The 24,529-nt window shown below is 33.8% G+C and overlaps 1 long non-coding RNA gene across 1 annotated transcript in view; it reads right to left on the bottom strand.

The window, feature by feature from the left end:
* LOC137806787 (uncharacterized) overlaps positions 1 to 11,432 on the bottom strand; it is a 38,031-nt gene extending 26,599 nt beyond the window's left edge. The window contains exon 1 of the long non-coding RNA XR_016519516.1: positions 11,026 to 11,432. This is a non-coding gene — a long non-coding RNA (uncharacterized LOC137806787). The remainder of the gene's footprint in view (positions 1 to 11,025) is intronic.
* Between the last annotated feature and the right edge of the window lie 13,097 nt (positions 11,433 to 24,529).

The raw sequence follows: 24,529 nt of genomic DNA, 5'->3' as shown, positions 1-24,529 counted from the left end.
GAAGGGCTTGCTCATGTTTCTTCGTCCAACAAAATGGAGTATCTTTTTTCAATAATGTTAGAATGGATGGCTTTAAACTAAGGGGGGGGGGTGAATTGCTTAAAGAGGGTTTTCGCAAACTTTTAAAACAAGAATGAAATTATCTCAGGAAACAATTGATAAGAAATTCAGTTTGCCAAAACAGCAATAAAAAACAGCAGTACCAGAAAAACAATCGGTTGTTTCACAGAAACAATCGGTTGTTTATACCAGCAAACAACAAATAAAACTGAATTTAAAGAGTTAAGGATCGAGAGATTGCACACAGATGTTTATACTGGTTCACTCCAAACCTAGAGCTACATCCAGTCTTCTCAGAAAACCTGAGGAAATCCACCAAGTAATCACACCTTGATTACTTACACCATAACCAAGAAAGTGACCTTGAACACCTCAAGACACGCACTCTTCTTGGCCAACACACCAACACTAAGATTGCTGATCTTGATCCCCTCAAGAACACACAGTCAATCTCAGCAAACACAGAAACGAAACTTGTTTCACAGAGTAGAAGGATTACACTTGTTACAGAAGATAATCTGAAATCAATACAAGCAGAATCCTATTCCACAAACTTTGATCAATCACAAACTCTTTAGCAATCTCAGCTCTTTGAAAAACTCAAAAACTATTAGCAAAAACTTGTCAAAGATTTATTCTCAAAAACTGTTTTTCTGAAAATATTCAAAGATGAAGTTTGTTATCAAATCTTAACAAACTCTTAAATTGCATTAAAGGATTGGTCAAAGCATTTAATGACTGAAGCGTAAGTAGTTAAATCATTTAAAGCTTAGTCAAAGATAAAACAGTTTTTCTGTTATGGTCCCAAAACAAACAATCGATTGTTTCCTCGAATCAATCGTTTGTTTTGGTTCTAACAGTTCAACCATTTGAAAAACAGTTTTCAATCTTTTTCTAAAAATATCTAAGTATAAACAATCGGTTGTTTCGATAAAACAATCGGTTGTTTCGATAAAACAATTGGTTGTTTTAACTTAGTTTGAAAACATTTTACTTGCACAAAGATTGAGAATGCCTATGCTTTAGATTTAATCAAAGGGTGGATTACAACACTCAAACTACCCCAAAACTAAACGAAACCAGCACAGCAACAACAAGCACAGCAAAGGCTTCAACATCCTTCAAAGGGTTTGGATTCTTCAAAGCTTGAACACCACTTGGTTCAGCAAATAACTCATTGAGTGGTGAAGCTATACTTGAGAAATTAGGAACAAATCTCCTATAAAAGCTTGTTAAACCATGAAAGCTCTTAACATCTCCTACATTTTGTGGGGTTCGCCACTCTTGGATGGCTTTGATTTTCTCGGGGTCAACACGTAGCCCAATTTGGTTGACTATGAATCCTAAAAACACTACACTATCCACACAAAAAGTACATTTATCTATATTAGCAAACAAACTATTTCTCCTAAGCACTAAAAGAACCTCCCTAAGGTGACTTAGGTGGGACTCTAGGCTTTGACTATAAACTAGTATATCATCAAAATAAACTACTACATATTTACATATGCAATCCTTAAGGACATGATTCATAAGCTTCATGAAAGTGTTAGGTGCATTAGTGAGTCCAAAAGGCATCACTAACCACTCATATAGTCCAAATTTGGTCTTAAAAGTAGTTTTCCACTCATCACCTTCTTTGATTCTTATTTGCTGATATTCACTTTTAAGATCAATTTGGAAAATATAGTGGACTCATGCAATTCATCAAGCATATCATCAAGTCTAGGAATTAGATGTATATATTTGATGGTGATGTTATTGATGGCTCTACAATCACAACACATTCTCCATTTGCCATTTTTCTTAGGCACCAACAAAACTGGTACAACACAAGGACTCAGACTCTTTTGAACCCAACCTTTCTCCAAAAATTCCTGAACTTGTGATTATATCTCCTTAGTCTCCTCGGGATTAGTTTTATAAGTCGATCTATTTGGTAGACTAGTTTCCGGAACTAAATCTATTTGATGTTCTATACCCCTAAAAGGTGGAAGTCCAATAGGACCTTCTTTAGGGAATATATCACCAAATTATTTTAAAAGCTTTTTCACTTGAGGAGGTAGCTCACAAACATCAGAAAGTGTGGCAGTGCATGCAAATGTTCCTTTACAAAGAAAGAGGCTTGAAGATTGTTCAGATAAAAGTATCTTTTCAATTTTATTTTCAAACTTTTCTTCTTTCTGAATGACCTTGTGGGAAGGAACACTTTTCTCCCACGCCTCAACTTTTTCCTAAGGTTTTTCTTATCTTTTCTTCTTGTTTTTCTATTTTTATTTTCATTTGAACTTTGTCCTTTATAAGTTGTGAGGGTGTTAAAGGATAAAGTAAAAACTTCTTTTTCCCTATGAGTGAAAGTAATCTAGTTGGTAAGACCATTATGCATAATTTTCTTATCAAATTGTCATGTTCTTTCCAATAAGATAGACAAGCTTCCATGGGAATTACATCACATAAAATTTCATCTTTATGATTTCCCACAGAAAGGTTGACTTTCACTTGCTTGTCTACAGTTAATTCCCCATTTCCATTTATCCATTGAAGTTTGAAGGTTTTGGATGAGATATTAATTGTAGATTAAGTTTTTCAACCATCCTAATGCTACAACAATTGTAGCAAGAGCCACTATCCACAATGAGAGAACAAATATTTTCTAAAACTTTGCATCTTGTATGAAAGATGTTCTCCATTTGTGTTTCATCGTTCACACTAGGTTGATTGTTGAGGTTCTTCTAATCATCATTAATTCCCCCTCACATGGATATGCTCCTTCACTATTCTCTTTTTCTTCCTTGCTAGACTCATCATCTTGGCTACTATACTCATCCCTCCTTCTTAAGATCATGGTTCTCCTATTTGGCTATTTGGGCATTAGGATGCTATATGACCTCTACCAAGACATTTAAAGCATTGGATGTCTCTAGTGCGGGTTTGTGGGGTAGTCACATCTTTTCCTACACTTTTGGAAGTTTCCTTGGATTTATCTTTTGAAATACTATCCTCCCTTTTTCTTCTATGCTCTCTCTTGGAATAAGAGTTAGAGTAAGAACTCTCCTTGAGACTTGATCCTTTTCTCAAATTTTGTTGCTCAACTTTTATACAAAGTTGGATCAAGTTATTAAAGTCCCAATAGGGCAAGAGTTCCACTTTATCTCTAATATCAAGATTGAGACCACGTAGAAACCTAGCTATGGTGGTGGTTTCTTTCTCCATAATAGAGGCTCTCATCATGTATAACTCCCTTTTCTACCTATATTCCTCTACACTCATGCTCTTTTGTTGGAGTCTTTGGAGCTTGTCCATTAACTCCCTATTGTAATATGAGGGAATATGGCGGCGTCTCAAGGCTCCCCTAAGGTCATTCCAATATTCTATGGAAGGGTCCTTGTGGAGGCGTCTACTTCTCTCTAAGGTTGTCCACCAATACATAGCATTTCCTTGAAAACTTAAGGTGGCTAAGGGTACTTTCCTCTCCTCACTAACATGGTGGCAAGCAAAAAGTTATTCTACCTTCATCTCCCAATCTAGATATGTTCCAACATTTTCCTTTCCATAAAAATGAGGTAAGTCTACCCTAGTCTCCTTTAGGCTTTCTCTTCTAGTTCCTTTAAGTGGAGGTTGATAATATTCATTCATCCTAAGACCTCTCCTCAGCATGTGAGTCACTGAACCTAGAACTAGATGCATGTGAAGATCTTTTTTATTTTTTTGATGTATTCATGCTTTTCTTTAACAAGTTTTAACTATTCTTCTAAGAATGCAAGATGGACATTGCTTTCTTTCTTTTCTTCCAAAATTTGAGCCTCGTGTTGCAATTGTCTAAGTGATAGTGATTAAAAGTCTTTAGCCATTTGTTTTTAAATAGATTTTATAGACTTTTTATCACTTTCACTACGACTAGAAGAATGAGAAGACATGTTTAAAGTTATGTAATAAAAGCAATTTCCAAAAAGAAAGATAGGTGGAGTGAAGTAGGTAATTTTCCAAGAAAGTGAGGTGGATCACTAGGATCTCTTAAGTACCAAGCCTTTCCTTGCCAGATACTATCCCACAACACTTTCACAAACCTTTCTCTAAGCAATTTACTTAGAGTACAATCAAAGATGAAAACAAAATTTTCTGCAAGAAAAAAATGCAAAGCAATAAAACACTTGAAAGAAAATTGCTAACTAGAAAGCTTTAAAAACTAGTCGAATTCCTAAAGTGAGGCTTCTTGGCACTTAGAACCTTAAACACACTCATCATCTAAGACGAAATTTAATCCACTAATTGAGAAAAGTCTTGCAAATTACAACTCAAAAAAATACAATGAAAAATTAGGTCAACAATTTTGATGCACAAAAAATTTAAGACCTATTATATGCACTCCTTCACTTGTAGCTCCTTTGTGTATATATTTTGTTTTATAAGTTTGTTGTTGTCCCTTGCTATACCTCTTTAGGATATTCAACCTTGAATATTCAATTCTGCACTTCTTTAGTGATATAGCTTACACAAAAAAATTTCAGTTGCACAACTCACCAAAGCACTTTTTAGGTTACTTCCACCAAGAGAGGTCAAACAAGTTTAAAGCAACAAAACTCAATTTCAAAATAAGGACTACAGCAAATGGAATTGACACCTGACATGACTTGAAAGAGTATTCAAGAAAATTGACAAGCAAAAAATTAAAGTACACAAGAAAAGGTATCACATAAATTGAAATCCCAGTGAATAGAACTAGAATAGATTAATAAAACCAAAAACAACACTACAGATTTTATTTTTTTTGTAAATATTTTCTCAACTTGCCGAATTTATGCTGGGTAGAATACTTCAAATTTGAATTTGAAATTTAAATCACAAACCTCTATGTAGGCGTTGGAATTTCACAAAAGAAGTACGCCAAATAATTGCAATAATTTTTTAAAATTCACTACTGCTTCAAATTTTTTTCAGAGTCAAAATTTTGCACTCAGTCTGTTTTTCATTTATCATTTTTTTTTATATTTTGAATTCTTCTATACTAATTTTTTTCACTTTTTTTTAACACATCAAACTACTCAAATCCAGAAACTCAATTTTTCACCAGCGGAGTTAATTTTTATAAACGTTTTCAACCATATAGAAACTGTGAAACAAAGGAATCCCAAACTGGAATTAAAAACTTCAAAAACACAATGGAATTATGCGGAAAATGAACTTGTATGGAAATAACACACAAGTATGAATTCAAATATGGAAAAAAAATTAAAATGCACCAAAGCTCAAATTTAGAATAGAAATTGTACTCAAATTAAAATCAAACAACTAAAATTAACAACAAAAGTACTACATAGAATTGATGACAATTTTGGATGCACATGACATTAACATTACTTAAATGGATTCAAAAATTAAATGACTCAAACCAAACAGATTTGCACCGATTAAAAACATCAATAAGACTCAAATAAAGATAAAACAGAACAACATACTCAATATAATTCTATAACATTTGCAACATGACTTGTTCAAGACCAATTCTATAGTTATTTATCTATTAGACTGAGAGGAATTAATTGTACATCCAGTACCATTATAGTGGAAGTTTTGGCTCTCTCGCCGGTGGTTTTTTACTTCTATTTAAATGGGTTTTCCACCTAAAAAGTTCTGGTATCATTCTCATTTTCCTTGTTACTTTAATTTCTCATAATCTTTGGTTGAAATTATCACGCTTCCACACACGATATCCCTACAAGTGATGATTATAAGAACCCTCAACAATCACCCTACTGTTGACCATGAAACACAAAGAGAGAACATTTTTCATACTAGATACAAAGTTTTAGAAAATGTTTGTTCTCTCATTGTGGATAGTGGCTCTTGCCGCAATTGTTGTAGCACTAGAATGATTGAGAAGCTAAATCTACAATTAATACTTCATCTTAAACCTTACAAACTTCAATGGATAAATGAAGATGGAGAATTAAATGTAGACAAGCGGGTGAAAGTCAAACTTTCTATGGGAAACTATAAAGATGAAATTTTATGTGATGTAGTTCCCATGGAAGTTTGTCATATCTTATTGGGAAGACCATGACAATTTGATAAGAAAACTATGCATAATGATCTTACCAACGAGATTACTTTCACTCATATAGAAAAGAAGTTTGTATTTTATCCTTTAACACGCTCACAAGTGGTAAAGGACCAAGTACAAATGAAACATAAAAGAGAAAATGAGAAAAAGAAAAAAAGAAAAAAAAATAGAAAATCAAGAGAAAATCCTTAGGGAAAAAGCTTAGGTGTGGGAGAAGAGTGTTCATTCCCACAAGGTCATTCAGAAAGAAGAAAAGTTTGAAAATAAAATTGAAAAGATACTTCTACATGAACAACCTTTAGGTCTTTTTCTTTGTAAAGGAACACTTACATGCACTGTCACATTTTCTGAAAATTGTGAGCTACCTCCTCAAGTGAAAAAGTTTTTAAAATAATTTAGTGATGTATTCCCTAAGGAAAGACCCATGGGACTCCCACTTTTTAGGGGTATAGAACACCAAATAGATTTAGCTTCGGGAGCTAGTCTACCAAATAGACTGACTTATAGAACTAATCTTGAAGAAAGTAAGGAGATAGAATCACAAGTTCAAGAATTGTTGGAGAAGGGTTGGGTTCAAAAGAGTCTAAGTCCTTGTGTTGTACCTATTTTGTTGGTGCCTAAGAAAGATGACAAGTAGAGAATGTGTTGTGATTGTAGAGTCATCAACAATATCACCATCAAATATAGGCATCCACATGTTATCAAATACAAGAAGGGCAACACAAACATTGTGGCAGATGCTCTATCAAGGAGACATGCTCTCTTTTCTAAACTTGGAGCCCAAATTCTTGGATTTGAAAACATACCTAAACTTTATAAAGAAGATCAGGATTTTGCACCCACTTTTGCTAAATGTCAACATAGAGCACAAGGAGGTTTTTATGTTTCGGAGGGGTACTTATTCAAAGAAGGAAAACTTTGCATACCCCAAGGAACACATAGAAAACTCCTTGTAAAAGAATGACATGAATGATGACTCATGGGTCATTTTGAAGTTGATAAAACTCTTGAGCTTTTAAAAGGAATTTTTTTTTTTTGCCACACATGAGGAAAGATGTCCAAAGACATTGTCATAAATGTATCTCATGTTTAAAAGCTAAATCTAAGACAATGTCTCATGGACTCTATACTCCTTTACCTTTTGCAAGTGCTCCTTGGGAAGATATAAGCATGGATTTCATATTAGGACTTCCTAAGACACAAAGAGATTTTGATTCCATTTTTGTGGTAGTGGATAGGTTTAGCAAGATTACTCATTTTATACCATGCCATAAAGTGGATGATGCTAACAACATCTATAGGCTCTTCTTTAGAGAAGTGGTAAGACTACATGGTTTACCTAAGACCATAGTTTCGGATAGAGATCCTAAATTTGTGGGCCATTTCTGAAGAACTCTTTGGGAAAGGCTAGGAACTAAGTTGAATTTCTGAACTTCTTGTCATCCTCAAACGGATGGGCAAACTGAAGTTGTAAATAGATATTTTTCCATTATGCTTAGGTACATCATGAGAGGCAACCAAAAATCTTTGGATGAGTCCCCTCCTCATAATGAGTCTCTTCTGCCTCGATGTGGGCGACAGCTCGTTCACGTACCTCGAAAAATGTCTTCGCTAGATTCCTGATTAACGAATCACTGAACGATCTTGCCGCTATCCCCTGCTCGAAAGCAGCGATCATCATCTTTTCATCATGTTTTTGAAGTCTTATCGTAACCGCTCAGAACCTATTCAAATAACCTCTCAGCTTCTCTCCCTCCCTTTGTTTGACGCTGAAAAGGTCATACAACCTCAAGGGTTTGACCTTGTTGACCAAGAAATGTTCTTTAAACATCTTGGAGAACTGAGGGAAGGAGGTGATTTGACCATTCGGGATCCCACTAAACCATTATAGGGTTGTACCTGTAAAAGTGCCCATGAACATCTTACATCAGATGGCATCCGATCCTCCAGAGATGATCATTTGAGCAATGAATGCCTTGAGATGATTTTCATGATCCTCTATTCCTGTGAAAAAGGCTATTTTAGGTGTGATATAATGAGGTGGCATGGGCTTATCCATGATTTCCTGCGAGAATGGCTTGGGATTATCTCTCGCTGACAAGTTCAGAGATTGTTCCCTGGTGGAACATCGATCAAGTCGATGCAAGTTCTTCCATAATTCCTCATTGATTTTGCGCAACTCCTCATTGGTTCGTGTTTGCTTCTCCATAGCTATGTAGAGGCCTCGATTTCTGCCATCAGACGATCTTGCAAGAGCTCTAGCTCAGCTCGGGCTTCTACTCGTAGTCGCTCTGCTCGTCCTTAGCTTCTTCTTGGATTCGCTCTTGGATCCGTTCTTGCTCTCGTGTGTGTTCCTCGTTCGCCTCTTGGAGGGCCTTCATGGCATCCATGAGTTGCTACGGCGGGGGCATCGCTTCCTTCAGATCCCAACGATCTTTGCCTTGTGTTTTTCATCACGTCGAAAGGCTCAATCACGAATGTGGGTGGGATCAGGTTTTATCGAGCCCCACGGTGGGCGCCAAATGTTCTTCCTAGTTGACCTCGAACGGACTGAATGGGCAAGCTCCTTTTCTCCTTTGTCTCCAATTGTTGCTTCAAGGTGCTGCTTCACTAGGACAAAGGGGGGTTCTACCTATTGATCACACTCCGACGATCAAGTCAGTGAGAGCATACAAAATAAATATTCAGTTTCAGTCTCAAGTATTCAGAAACAGCATACATATACTAGAGGTCTCGAGCCCCTTTTATAGATATCCCTTTAACAGTTTTCTCCAACCTCAACAGAGCAAGATTTCAATAAGAAGAATATAATCTTAACAGAAAACATATAATCATAATAGAAAAACATATTGCTTACGTACACCTTTATCTTCATATGCTTAACAACAATAAAACATTTTGTTCACATGCATCTTTATTCTCGGGGGCTAACTACTTTATTCTCAATAGCTTTTATTGGTATTTAATTAGCGTATACATTATACCAATATGAATATTTCTTCTATTTAATTATCTTTTTTCGAGCTATCCACTTGTATCTAGGCTAAGCTCATGGCTCACCCTTTGGGCCCATACTGATTCAAACATCGAATTGACCTAAATGCTTGGACCGAGCTGAGCTCCTAACCAATACAAAAATAGGTCTAAAATAGGTATGAATAGACGGAAAAAATTGTGGGGTTAACTTCATTAGATTTCCTGACATACAAATATGCAATCACTTATATTCAATCAAGATTATGCTTGAGGAAGTATTTTGTTGCAGGGTTTATGCCTTAAGAAGTTATTTTGTGTTAGGTGTTTTTGATTTAAATTTTTTTATATGGATTAAAACATTTCTTAAATATTCAATTTTTTTATTTTATTTCATGTCAATAAAAAAAAATCAATCAAGATTACGTTATTCCTAACCTACAAAATTATTCAAGACCTAAAACCTAAATCCCTAAAACCTTTAAGAAAAAAGGTTTTAACAATGATCAATCCTATTTACCATATCCCTAGGGCTCAACCTTAAAAAGACCTTGGTTAATATAATCAAGAATATGATTACTAGGGCACACAAAACTTTGTCCCTTATACATGCTTTTTGCGGGCAGTAAGGTTTTAGTTGAGAAATCAAGGAAACAATTAACTTAGCATGAACTTTCAAGACAAGAGTTTCTGATCAACTAGGAATAAGACAGAGAATGTGCATTGTAATTTTAGCAAGATATAAGATGAACGCGACTTGAAAGTAAAAGTAGGAGAAAAATGTCATACATATAGTTCAAATATCTACGTTCAATACCATAAAATAATAAAGATAGAGGATGTCACGTAAGATAGAATAATTGAGATTACTAAAATGGAGACGTTGAGGGTTATTTGTGACAACAAAATACCTACCAAACTCAAACAAATTTTAATATATGTTTACACGCATATATACTTTATGGTAGTGGAATTGAGATTAAAAAAGACAAGAGAAAAAAGGTTGCAGTGACAAAAATGAGAATATTAGGATGGATGAGTGACATAAAAGACAATATATGAAATGATTGTATATGAGAAGAAATTGATGTACTGATTTAAGGTAGTTTGGTTGGAGCAGGCTCCGGGAGAGGGAGAGGAGTATTTATATGGTTTATATCCTGTGGAAAGAAGGGAAGGGGAGCCAAGAGGGACTTTGGAAGAAGTGATCAAGAGGGGTCTCATGATAAATAAAATAGTTGAAACTTTGTTCTCTAATTGAACTAAATGGCTTCATATAATTCACGTATGGACGTTGCCTACAAAACTTTGGTGCTGCCTGCCAGACATCAAGAATTGCATTACATTTGTTCAAGAAAAAGAGGAACAGGACACTCACAAGAAACCCCTGCATAGGCAACTGAAGTGCAACAGCACGTCCCAAACATCTTACAAGAATTGACCATCAAGAATTCTTCCACAATTCACCCTATGTTTTCCCACAAGATCAACTTACGATGCTAAATTTGTTTTGTTAATACGAGTCATGCTAAGTATGAAACTCTTTAAACACCCAAAAAAATGTCACATTTGTATCAAGATTCACGCAATGACAAACAGGGTAGGAAAAACGTTTCTGTACAAATCCCCATACAGATCGACGATGTGCATCTGATTACGCTTATGGGTTTTCTATGAAGCATTTATCTACCAGAAGATGAACAAGTATTCCTGCGGGATATAAAACCAATTGTAGTGATGAATCTAGAATGTCATGTGACTTAACGTTAAGTTATGTTGGTATAGTAGGAGAAATTACTGTGAACAAGAAGAAAAGCCGGAACCCAAAAAACTAACATCTGAGAAGTGAGAAGCAATTGGCACGTAAAACTGAAAGAATGAAGCAGTAGAAAACAAAAAGGAGAAGGAAAATGAACAAAATAGGCACTCACGAAGTGACTGAGGTTGGTCTATACGTGGAGAAGGGGAATGGTCGGCTACGTGTTCGATGTTTTGCCTCAAAGACTGGAATGGCTCTGGCACGTTGAAAGTTGAAAAACCCTTTCTCCCTGTCCTCATCTGTGACACATTTGTGAAACTATGATTGTGATGAATCGGTGGAGCGATGAAAAAAAGGACGGCTATGGTTGAGCACATAGCCGAATATAGCACGAATGATCATGGCAGGGACCCAGTGAAGTGGGCCCGTAGATAGTGGATCCAGCATGGCCCCTCTATCGGTATGTGTACCCATCAATCTTGTCTGGGCTAACAAAGTCAAAAGGAAATGGTAGTGTCACTGAAAGACTAGATTGATGAATCACTCTCATAAGTATCTCTTGTCTATTTCGAAAACCAGTTCCACATACCAACTCATTTCCTTCTTCGGAAAAAGGTTAAATCTGTGGTTTTAGCCTTGTAATCATTCACATCATGCCTCCATCTATATATATACTAATGTAATAATTTCATTTTATATGAGATCACCAATTTTATGCCGTGAAGCTTAAGAATACTTCAATACAATGAAAAACCACAACACATTTCCAGCGATTTCTACTAAACAAATTATAAATTATCTTGAATATAAATTTTAGAATAATTATGACATGCGTTAATAATTGGATGATAATGTCAAAATTATGGTATTAATTGCATATAACAAATAGCATGAAGGAATAAATTAGCAATTTTTTATTTTGGTTTATTTAAATTTTTTTACCAGCTTAAAAAAATAATTGTTTTTACATTTTTTTATAAAATTAGTAAATTTGATTTTAGTTGTAATTTTAAAAAAAAAAAATATCCTTTCAAAAAATTTGAAATTATTATTATTAATTCTTAACCTTTATTTTAGGATAAATAAGTAGCATATTTTTAAGAATCTTATATTCTTTTAGAAATGTTATGTGCTAATATTATATAACATATATTCAAGTGTTTTTTAATAGGCGTCGCTTTAACTTTCATTCAACATATAAATACTATTGGGGTTAATGGTTGATTTAAGATAATTTATAGGTAATCCATATTTTTTATAAAAATAATTTGAAAATCCAAATTTAAATATTTGGTTTGGATTTTAAATCCAAATCCATATTGTTATAAAAAAAATGAATTGTATTTCAAATCAAAATTTATGTTTTTAAAAAAAATCAACATAATATTAATTAATAATATGTAAAAAAATGAAAATTATATAAATATTAAAAAATATAATAAAATTATAATTTTGATAATAAAAAAATTAAAGATAACATAATATATAAATTCTTAACAATAAAATACACCTACCTATAATACTTTAATTAAATTTTGAAAATATTATATCCAATCTATAAAATATTAGAGCAAATAAAATATTGAAGCAAATAAAATTCTAAAGAAAATATATAAAACTTAATTGCTTCAAGTGTGTGTGAGAGAGGACAAATAAAATTCCAAAAAGTGAATAAGAGGTTCAGGAGAGAGAGAGGATGAGAGAAAGTAATGTCGGTTAGGTAGAAAAACTAGAGAGAGACTTGTTTTACAAGGTCGGGTTCCTCTTAGAGTAACTCATTTTGTCTTTGTCTTTCGGTCTCTAGATGTGCTGATCTCTGGTTGGTTCTTCCTTTCACCGAGATGAGTGGGGGAACTTGCAAAAGCACTTTGACGATCAAGTTAGTCGGTGTACAATGTACAGTCGAGATAGAAAAGTTACCTTTAGTGCTGGTCTCCTCTGGTATTTATACCTTTTGAATGAGCCTCAACTGTCATGGGCCTTCTTGTGAGTCTAAAAGAGGGTTTAATTACCATTAACCTAACTTAATTACGATTAACTATGGATTTATGAGTTGTGTTTGGATTAAGAGAGTCATTCAGCCTTCTCGGCCATATCGGCCTACTCGGTTGTTTTTATTTATTTTTATTATTTATAGTTATAAATTTATAAGAATTATTAGTTATTATATATTTTTCTAACATCAATTTATTTAACATTTAATATTTTATTTTTTAAATATTATTTTATCATATTATATTATTTTTTATTATATTATATTTAATTATGTAATTTTATTTTAAATAAAAACAAATAATAATTTGAGTTTAAAATAAAAAGAATAAAAAAATAAATTACAAATGATTAATTATATAAATATATATTATAACTTTCTTGATTTTTTCTTTTTCTTTGTACACATTAAAACTTTTTATTTCTCTCCTCTGAAATAAACAAACAGGCCGTTAATGAATATTACATAATACTAGAAATTAAAAATATTAAATTTGACTTTTAGAAAAATAAAATAAAAATTACAAGAATTAAAATACTACTCTTATTTAATTATTTATTAAATTAATATCTAGCAATAAGCTACTTTTATTACTACTCTTCCACCTCTTAAAATAATTTTGCAATCTAGTTTTTACATGTTCTAATTATTTTGAATATTGTTATTACAATGAAACTCAATAATTTTGAATATTGTTATTACAATGAAACTCAATATCTCTTAGCGAGTGTTCTTCTATCTTCCATCATTGTTCGTCCATCTGATCTAAAAGGTGGGATACCTGCAAACACACTTCAATGTTCAAGTTAATTGAGTTGAGAGTGATAAAATGTCTAGAGGTTCAGAACTAAAAATATCATTATCTTTTGTCATAAGATTTACCTCTATTTATACTTTTTTTTTTTTATAATATTCTTTTAATCATGTTTTATAATCCTCTTTGACCTTAATTATTAGTTAGGGAGAATGGCAAAATGACCGAAAGTGCCACCCATCCAAATAATCGACTCATGATAGGACAAATATTATTAGTCATCCTCTTCACTAAACTTGATCTTAACCGGAAGATGGCAACCCAAACCTCCACAGCCCCACACATCCACCATCACCTCGTCCAACCCCCTCTCCATTTGTGTCATTCTTGTCTAAATGATATTTTTAATATAAATAAATAAATATATATATATATATTTATTGTATACCTAATATTTTATTCAATTATAGTCACTAGTACAAAATATGAAAACAACGACCCTTTATTTAGTGCGGCTTTGCGCTTAAACGCATTTGTAAAAAATCGGTGGCATTTTTGAAATTAAATTGTTTTACAAATGCGGTTCTAGGGTAAGACCGCATTTGTAAATCAATTCAAATGATTTACAAATGCGGTCTTTACAATGCCCGCATTTGTAAATCAATTCAGAATGATTTACAAATGCGGTCTTTACTATGACCGCATTTGTAATTAATTTCACATTGATTTACAAATGCGGGCATTGTAAAAACCGCATTTGTAAATCATTTGAATTGATTTACAAATGCGGTCTTACCCTAGAACCGCATTTGTAAAACAATTTTACCCTAAAAATTGAAGCGTGCCACTAGTTTCACTTTCACTTTCCTCTTCTCCGCTCTTCGTTTCAACGTTCTCAGTTTCAGTTCTCTCTGCATTGTAAGTTTCAGTTCTCTCCGCTCTTCGTTTCACTCATTTGTTTTCGTTTTCGTTTTCGCATCATTCATTATTCACTTCCTTAGCATTGTCATTTTCGTTTCCTAACTTCGTTTGTGGCATATAGGTTACTGTTCCATTGGTGTTCGCTGGTTTTTTCTGCTCCGCCACCGCCTTCGCCTTCGTCTTGTGCCTCTGCCACTCCGATCACCATCAACCTAAAGGTTGGTGTTGTATTTAATATTTTGAATTTATATTTAATATTTTGAATTTTTATTTAATATTTTGAATTTTTATTTAATATTTTGAATTTTTATTTTTCTGTATTATAATATATATTTAATTAATAACTAATACAACTTGGAATTTATAACTAATAACTAATAATTTATATATTTGTGTGTATTTTGAATTTTTTTATTATATAATTTCTATTTTCTTAAATTTATATTATATATTTAGTTAGTTGTTAATTACATTTTAATAAAAGTTTTATGTTATGTTAGTTATTGTTACTTTTAGAATAGAAATATCGTGTTTGGATTGAGTCTGGGGGTGTTCGACCCTCGGCAAATGTGTGAGATTGAATAGAATACTAATTATTAGAAAATCCTAACTATATTCCAGAATATATAATGGATCGAAGTTGGATTAATGTTGTTCGTATAAGTGATGAGTACGAAAGGGGAGTAGAGGAATTTATACAATTTGCACAGCGTAACGCGATTATTAGTGGTCATGATGGAGCAAAGATCAGGTGTCCGTGCGTTAACTGTTTGAATGGAAGGATACTGGATGTGAATATCATGAGGGAACACCTGCTATGTGATGGGTTTCTTCGATCTTATACAACTTGGACATGGCATGGTGAATTATTAAATTTACCACGTGTTTCCGTAACTGAAGAATATGTGGGTTCTACCATGGATGAAGCAATACACGATGATGGAGATGATGATCGATTGGAGGACATGATTCGTGATGTGGGAGCTGAGGGTTTTGCAAAAGCGCATGGATATGAAAGTATGTCAAAAGATGCGAGACTCCTTTGTATCCTGGATCAACTAACTTCACACGGTTGTCGGCGGTGTTAAGATTGATGAATTTGAAGGCAATAAACGGATGGACTGATAAAAGCTTCACGGAATTGCTCCAGCTGTTGAAGGATATGCTTCCAGAGGGAAATAGTCTACCTAATCGTAATTACGAGGCCAAAAAGATTCTTTGTCCAATGGGTATGAAGTACAAAAAGATACATGCATGTCCTAATGATTGTATATTATACCGGAAAGATTTTGAATTGTTGAAAAGTTGTCCGAGGTGTGGGTTATCACGTTATAAGTTGAAACAAAAAGATGATGATTCTATTGATGACATGGAAAAGCATGGACCCCCAATGAAGGTTATGTGGTATCTTCCCATCATTCCAAGGATGAAGCGTTTGTTTGCAAACCCAGACGATGCTAAGAATCTTAGATGGCATGCAGATGAGAGGAAATGCGATGGCATGTACCGACATCCAGCTGATTCTATTCAATGGAAGAAATTTGATGATGACTTTCCAGAATTTGGTAAAGAATCAAGAAATATCCGACTTGGTTTAACTACAGACGGAATGAATCTGTTTGGTAATATGAGTACAAATCACAGTTCATGGCCTGTATTACTAGTTATTTACAACTTACCTCCTGGATTGTGCATGAAGCGAAAATATATGATGTTGTTTATGATGATATCCGGTCCGAAACAACCAGGGAATGATATTGATGTTTATCTAAGTCCCCTAATTGAAGATTTGAAGTTAATGTGGGACCAGGGTGTCGAAGTATTTGACGGATTTGCTAATGAAACTTTCAAGCTTCATGCCATGTTATTTTGCACCATCAATGACTTTCCGGCATATGGTAACTTATCAGGTTATAGTGTTAAGGGTCACAAAGCGTGTCCAATATGCGAAGAAGACACTGCTTCTCAACAATTGAAACATGGAAGGAAAACAGTATATCTTCGGCATCGGAGGTTTCTTAGAAGTCATCATCCTTATCGGAGGTTGAAAAAAGCCTTTAATGGACACCAAGAGGGTAGTGGTCCACCAACTCCATTAACCGGTGTTGAGGTTTACGAAAAGGTAAATAACATAGACCACACCTTCGGTAAGTCAAAAAAAAAGTCATCTGTGACAAATATTTGGAAGAAGAAATCAATCTTCTTTGATCTTCCGTACTGGTCGAGGTTAGAAGTCAGACATTGTATAGATGTAATGCATGTTGAGAAGAATGTGTATGATAGCTTAATTGGTACACTTCTTAACATTAATGGGAAGACGAAGGATGGTCTAAATGCTCGTTTAGATTTGATTGAGATGAACATACGCGACAAGTTGGCACCCAAAGAAATGGGTAAGCGTACATATTTGCCCCCAGCCTGTTACACAATGTCAAAAGATGAAAAAATTAGTTTTTGTCAATGTCTAAAAGGTGTGAAAGTGCCACAAGGACATTCCTCAAATGTGAAGAGCCTAGTGTCAATGCAAGATTTGAAGTTAATTGGGTTGAAGTCTCATGATTGTCACATCTTGATGCAACAGTTGTTGCCGGTAGCTATCCGTGGGATCTTACCAAAAAATGTTAGACATACCATAACCCGTTTGTGCTCATTCTTCTCTTCCATCTGTTGTAAAGTCATTGATCCCTCAAAACTAGATGAACTTCAAAATGAAATTGTTGTTATCTTGTGTGAATTGGAGATGTTTTTTCCTCCGTCTTTTTTTGACATCATGGTTCATCTAGTTGTGCATCTGGTAAGAGAGGTTAGATTGTGTGGACCAGTGTACTTAAGATGGATGTATCCTGTTGAGCGGTATATGAAAATTTTGAAAGGTTATGTGAAAAATCATTATCGTCCAGAGGCTTCAATGATTGATAGGTACATAGCTGAAGAAAGTATTGAATTTTGTTCAGAGTACATGACAAAAGCAAATCCAATAGGTGTTCCAGCTAATTCATGGCACCATAGGCGTTCTACAAGAAAATGTTTACGTGGTGTGAATATTGTAAGCAAATCTCGATCAGAAGTCTTGCAAGCACATTTGTACATATTGAATAACACAGATGAAGTTGTACCATACATAGAAGCTCATAAAGCCATTGTGAAGGCAAATAACCCAAGACAAGCAGAGAAATGGGTCTTGATGGAACATAATAGAACTTTCATGCCTTGGTTTAAAGACGAGGTGTTCAAGGATTCAACGGCATCAGAGACCTTGACCTTGTTGGCTGTTGGATTGAAGTTTGATGTCATCTCATGTACAGCGTACGAAGTGAATAATTGTATATTTTACACGAAGTCCATGGATGAAAAGAGTACAGTTCAAAATTCTGGTGTTACTCTTGAAGCCGAGTCAATGCAGTTTTCGACTTCGAAAGATACAAATCCAGTACTTGGATCAATGGCATACTATGGGTTTATAGAAGAGATATGGGAGATTGACTACACTAAGTTTTCCGTTCCAGTTTTCAAGTGTAAATGGGTTGACAATAAAAGTGGGGTTAAAATTGATGATTCAGGATTCACACTAGTGGACTTTCGAAAGATAGGGTATCGAGATGAGCCATTTATAATGGTTCAACAAGCATCTCAAGTTTTCTACGTGAAAGATCCTATGTCAGAACATTGGCATGTCGTTTTACACGGCAAAGAACAAGGGGAGACCATAGATGATATTGAAAATGGTGACCCCTGTTCATTCACACCAAAGATAATTAATAAAGATGACGATGTAGTTGATGATGTACATGCAACCTGTAAAGATCATAGTGAAGGAATTTACATATGAACTTTCAACCTCCATGCAACCTGTAAATAAGCATTTTTTATTTACATTTTTATGTATTATTTTTATAAGATTTTAATTCGATGCAGATTAACTAATGTTTGTTACCTAATTTTTTTAACAGAGACATGGATGACGATCAGACCCCAAACAAACCTCGATCCGGACGAGGCAGCAGAGGACCTACTAGATTGAAGCGTCTCGCATTGAGACGTGTTGCTGGTGAGAAGACACGTGTTGACATTGACGTCAACACTGGAGTGGCTTTTGGTCCTAAGGCAGATGAGTTTATGAGCTATCTTGGAGTTGTTTCTCGTGAGAGGCTCTCCATTCTGATTAATTCATGGGATGAGGTGTCAGAGGCCGACCGGAACATGATCTGGGAGGATGTTCTGGTAAGCTTTACATTTTGATATAATGCTTTTTAATATTCATTGATTAATTTTAATTTGTTGATGTTATTTTGCAGGCAAACTTTGAAATTCCTGATGTGGAACCGCTTCGATCAAAGATTATATCCAATATCGGACTCAAATTTCGTACCTTTAAGTCAAGACTGACTTCGAGATACATTTTTGGCGACCTTAAAGACAAAAATCCATGTTTAAAGTACCAACATATTGATGAAGAGACATGGCGTCTTTTTAGAGAAAGCCGTGAAAATGAGGCTTGGATGGTAAGTGAAGTAACTTTTTTTTTTATATAACATTAATAAGTTTATCTTATTTACTTCAGTTTGTTTATTTCAATTATGACAGGATCGTCGGAAGAAAGCTCAAGAGATAGCTTTGAAGAATCTTACCCCGCACGTTATGTCTCGTTCGGGGTATCGAAAACTTGAGCAAACACTGATGGTGGAAAAGGAGAAATCTCAACAGGGGACGTTGTCTGAGAATGTGGAAACAGGGGTCACTTCTCCTCCATCACCACCTTTTCGCCATGTAAAATGGAAGAGGGCCCGAATTAAAAAGTCGGGTGCACCAAGTTCTGAGCAATCCGGGGTTATAATCGAAAAAATTGTAAGTTATTTTTGTTATTTTCATTCTTTTTAAAGCATTAATTATATTAATGATTGAAAATATGATTTTTGTGTACTCTTGCAGGATTCCTTGGAATCCGACGGTAAATTTGTTGCTGAAGGTCGTCACGATATCTTGGTTGAAGCAATTGGACGACCTGAACACTCTGGTCGTGTTCGTGCAACTGGACAAGGGGTCGGAATTAAACTTTATTTTGGAGTTTCAGAACGACATCCATCCTCCTCCTCCAAGAAGGAAACTCAAATGAAGACTAAGTTACGTGAAGAAATAATGGAGGAGATGAGAAAGGAGACTGATTTGATGTGGCTGGAGATGAAAAAGGAGAATGATCGAATGCGACAAGAGTTTCTATAGCAAAAAGTTTGTGCTGAGCCGATTGAACCCCTTGTTAGTCCCACTCTCAAGAGCACAAAGGGGAGTTGTGCGGCTCCTCCAACATCAGGGGATGATATCAATGGGCAGACAGAGGATTGTGAGCTACTGGTAGTGGGCGGCAAACTTCCTCGGGTGGTGGCACTTGGAAAAGTCTATAAAAACGCCACCACCTTACATAACGTTCCTCTCTCCCCTGATGTGGCGAAGGTAACAGTTGAAAAAGTATGATTTCCTGATGCTCGTGTTCCACTACCTTCAGATGAGGTAACCACTGTGGCCGATGCATTTCAGACATTCGTTACCTGGCCCAGAGAGGTCATTCGATCTATGCCCGAACCTCATGTAATAATTTCGTTTCATTATATTATTTTTTATTTATATTTATATATTACATATAATTTAATACAAATGTTGTTTATCTTGTAGAAACCTTTTCAGCCACCAAGTCCGGAAAAGAAGCGTGAGGTTCCAGTTGACGATCCTATAGCTTCCCTACGTCTCATTGCTAGTCAGATTGGCAATGATCCTTTTCCAGTTCCATGGGATAATACATTTTTTCAAATAAACACTGAACTGCCACTGATGATTTACAACACAGATTTATCAGAATTTATATCTGGGAAACAGGAGCTCAATATAAGTATAATTCAATTTTTTATGATGTAAGTATCTTTACCTATTATTCAATTTACTTTATGTTAAATTATTATTGATTATGCTTTAACTAAAAACTTGTAGGTTTTTGCATAGAGTTTGTATCATTGAGGGGAAGGAAAATATGTATGGATTCTTAGATCCTGCATATACTAATCCCGTTGGACCAAACTCAACTGAGACTCAAGCATACATCACTAACACCCTGGAAAAAGAGGGAAAACAAATTTATTTATGCCCTTATATTAATGAGTAAGTTTAATTATATGTCATCAATTATTATTATTTCATGTTTTAAATATTTACTAACTCTTTTCATTGATCATATAGGCATCATTGGCAGTTACTTGTCTTATCAATGGTTGATAAGACTGTTGTGTGGTTCTGTTCCCTACACAAGAAGATTCCCACAAAATTTAAGGATATCATTGATACGTAAGTATAGTATAAACTTAACTTTGTATGTTACTAATTAACCATCTACTAACGAGGTTTTTTGTATTAACCAGTTCATGGCGTGGATATAACATCCTAAAAGGTCGATCCAATTCAAATAATTTGAACTACATAAGAGTAAAGGTTTGTAATTTTTTTCTTTCTCTATTATCATTGTTTATCAATATACTGACATATTACTTTTTATTGAATTATAGTGTAATAAACAACCAGGAAGCTATGAGTGTGGCTATTACATTATGCAATGGATGATTACCATTATAAGACTAGGTGTTAAAACTGGTTGGAAAGAGGTACTATATATGTTAAATCATTTTTATAATTCTTGAACATATATATATCTAAATACTAATTTATGTCAACTTTGCAATGCAGTTATTCACAGAAGAAACACCAATGAATGAGGAAGGCATTTAATATGTTAGAGATTCTTGGTCCACATATTTCATTAATTTTTATAACTCTAGCATAGGTAAACAATAGTACACTTGATCAATAGTACCCTATGAGTGGTTTTATTATATGTAATTTGATCACTTGTAAATGTACATTTTGATGATTTCAATTGATTACTATATTTCTGTATTTGTCTGGCTGGGTTTGATCATTATGCAGGTTATTAAAATATATGGTATCTGCACAAAACAAACTGCACTTTAAAAAAAACACTATTTACAATTGCGGTCATTTACCAAGACCGCATTTGTAAATAGTGATTTATGAATGCGGTTTTTACCAAGACCGCATTCATAAATCCTAAACCCCAAACCCACATCCCTCATTCAGAATAATATACAAATGCGGTTACTTAAAATAACCGCATTTGTAAATGTGATTTATGAATGGACCGCATTTGTAAATGTCAGATTTACGAATGCGTGCTGATCAAATGCGGTTCTATGACCGCATTTGTAAATTTAAAATAGCCGCATTTGTTTTACATTTCTGCACTAGTGAGTTAATCTTTTTTAAAGAAAGGGAGGGTATTATTTTAAATTACATACTCGTTTTTGGCAGGGTTAGAAATTTTCATGGGTGATGATCGCATTTGAAGGATTCTCCCCTTAATTCATTATAACATAAAAATTAATATACTTTTATAACGGCTACTCTATTTATCTTTTTATATTATTTTATCTTGTCATTAATACATATAAAGATTAAATATAAGTATATTTATAATTATTAAGTTTGTAACACTTTAATAGCACCTAAATACTTTACTATAAACATATATACAAACCATATAATATTTCAAAATACAACTTTATATATATATATATATGAAAGTGAAAGATCATCACACAAACAACACATACAATTATAACTATTAAAATAAATTTTTAATATGAGAAAACATATAAAAGAAAATATTTTAATGAGTAATCCATAAACAATTAAAATTTAATCAAACATAATCATACAAAAAAATCATATAGATGCCAGATGGATTTATACATAAAAGGATATTCAACAAATGAAATATTAATTAATATCTTCTCGAAGTTTCGTATTAATAATATCATACAAGATAATAATATTTGATCAAATAAAAAATTATATTAACAAGTAAATTCAAAAGTAATAATAGATACGAATCAGGATAAGTTCTTTATAAATCAATTCGCACGTCAACACATGTCACTATGTGCAAAAAAATTTCTATTAGCTTCCCACAACTTGATATCTTAGTTGATGTAAACCAAGTCATCAGTGAAGCAAGATGATATCTCTTATAACATAAACATCTTTCTTAATACACTACTCAAATAATGATTCACATATCATCCAAGATTTGTGACCCTAAATTCATACACCTCGTATCATTATCAACAATGATCATACAATATATATAAATATTTAAAACAAAATTAAAAAAAATTAAATAAATATACAAATTAATATTCATTTTACATTTATATTAAACATTCGCATACGATCCATTAAAGAGATAAAAAAAAAATTTAACTTGAGTGAAAATTTCTTCATTTGAGTAAAAATATCTAGTCAAGAACAAAAGTTGAGTTGCAGCTTTATTTTCGCTTAGCAAAAATAGGACTAAAAGTAAAGGTTGGATTTCAATTCTATTTTCGCTTAAGCGAAGATCATTGATGGAGATCAAGCTCAAGAGGACATGGAGGCCAATCATCAAGCTCAAGAAGAGGTGGAGGCACAAATGGAGGACGCCCATGGAGGTCAAAGTCCACCTCAAAGGATTACAAGAAGCATGTTCAAAGCTTTGGGAGCTAGAGGACATTTATTTTCTCTTTTTGTAGTTTCTTTAGTTGAAGGTGCTTAGAGGGAAACTTTAGAAACCTCTTTTGTTATAGCATCTTTTAGGCTTTAGTTAGGAGCTTTAGGGGGGTGTGTTAGTAGATAGGTGTAGAAGTAGAATAGGAGGTGCCAAAGTGAAGGAAGGAGTCACACCTTCCTCATGGCTTGAAATAGGCGCCGGTTTTAGCTAGCTTTGGGAGGGAAATTTGAATTGTTTTAGCTTGCATTTTCAGCACCTTAGGCTATAAATAGAGGTGCTCTCTTTGTAAAATTCAGATTGGAATTAATCTAAGAAAACTCTACTCAAATTTTGAGTGACCTTTGGAGAGCTTTTGGAGCATTCTTCTCTAGTCTTATCTTGATGGATCATTGGAGTCCTCAAGTGGCGGCATCACTCTCATCTAGGAGCATTCCACACTTCTAGTGGCGAGATCATCCAACATTCTTCCATCTTCATGAGCACTCTCTTCTCCTTCCTTTCTTCTTTTTCAATTGTTCATGTTGCCTTGTGTTCTTGAGTTGTTTTGGTTCGGTTTTTCCATTTTCCAGCACCTATGTTCTGTTTTTGTTTTTAATTTCTATTTTGTTCGGTTCATATGTTTACTTGCTTAATTCTGTTCGGTCATTCCAAGTTTTAATCTCTTTGTTGATTCAATTTGACAATATTTGGTTCATCCAAATGAGTTTGGGATTTGGTACTAGTAATTGGTGAGTTCTTGTCTTAGAACAATGATCCAACTCTAAGAAAAGTGCCTCTATATTTTCCAGCTCAAGGTGATTCCTAAAAATGTCAAGAATCTTGTTTTATGTGGCTATTGGAATCACATCAATCATCCACTTGAGTAAAAATATTAGAAAATAAATATCATACAATAGAACCAAATTTATTTTCAAAGTTATACTCAATCAGTTTAACAAATACAACTTTCAAACACATTCAAAATCTTAAGTACAATTCATAATTTGATCAAACATCATTCTTCACTCGTTTCAATTCAACCTTTTGATCATTCAAAATTTAATATATATTCATTCACATCAAACTCATAAACTAATGTATGGAAAACAATAGAAGCTAGCTCTACTCATCAAAATCATATTCAAAACTCAGTTTTAGAAACACTATATCTTAACATGCATAATATAGCCACTTTATCAACTTATTAACAAGAGTATGAGACTCAACATTATAAAACAATCTTCTATAAACCAAACTCAAATAACATTCTTATTGTTTTCAAACAAAATACAATATCTACATAGAAATCAAGATATTGTAACAAAGTCACCTTCGTATTATTATTTTTCCTAAAGTTCTATTATAAATAGTTTCTTTTACCTATAATTTCTTACTCCAAAGTAACTTTCAACTCAAACAATAAA

Source organism: Phaseolus vulgaris, chromosome 3 (genome assembly GCF_051622355.1).
Source record: "Phaseolus vulgaris cultivar YP4 chromosome 3, ASM5162235v1, whole genome shotgun sequence".
NCBI lineage: Eukaryota > Viridiplantae > Streptophyta > Magnoliopsida > Fabales > Fabaceae > Phaseolus > Phaseolus vulgaris.
The sequence above is the reverse complement of the archived record's forward strand: the minus strand, read 5'-3'. Positions and strand labels throughout refer to the sequence as shown.